This window comes from Geospiza fortis, unplaced genomic scaffold, assembly GCF_000277835.1.
Source record: "Geospiza fortis unplaced genomic scaffold, GeoFor_1.0 scaffold244, whole genome shotgun sequence".
In the NCBI taxonomy this organism is placed as follows: Eukaryota; Metazoa; Chordata; class Aves; order Passeriformes; family Thraupidae; genus Geospiza; species Geospiza fortis.
This window is the reverse complement of record NW_005054370.1, coordinates 1,848,548-1,848,830: the sequence shown is the minus strand read 5'-3', so window position 1 is coordinate 1,848,830 and position 283 is coordinate 1,848,548.

The window sequence follows — 283 nt, the reverse complement described above, 5'->3', positions numbered from 1 at the left end:
GGGAAAGGCTGCTCTGGCAGGAGGCTGGGATGGGCAAGGAGATCTGGGGGACAGCCAGAGGAGCTCTGTGAAGAAAGGTGAGTGTGCTGCTGAGCTATGGGAGAGCAGGGAGGAGGAGGCAAACCCAGTCTGGGTGAGGGAAGGATGCAGACAAGGTCTTGGGATCAGCTGGCTGAGATGAGTCCACAGGGAATTACAGCAGGTCTGAGCCTGTCAGATTACTGGAGCCAGGAAGGGGGGGCGGGTTGAGGCAGGTCTGGCAGGAGGAGGGATGGAGGAGCTG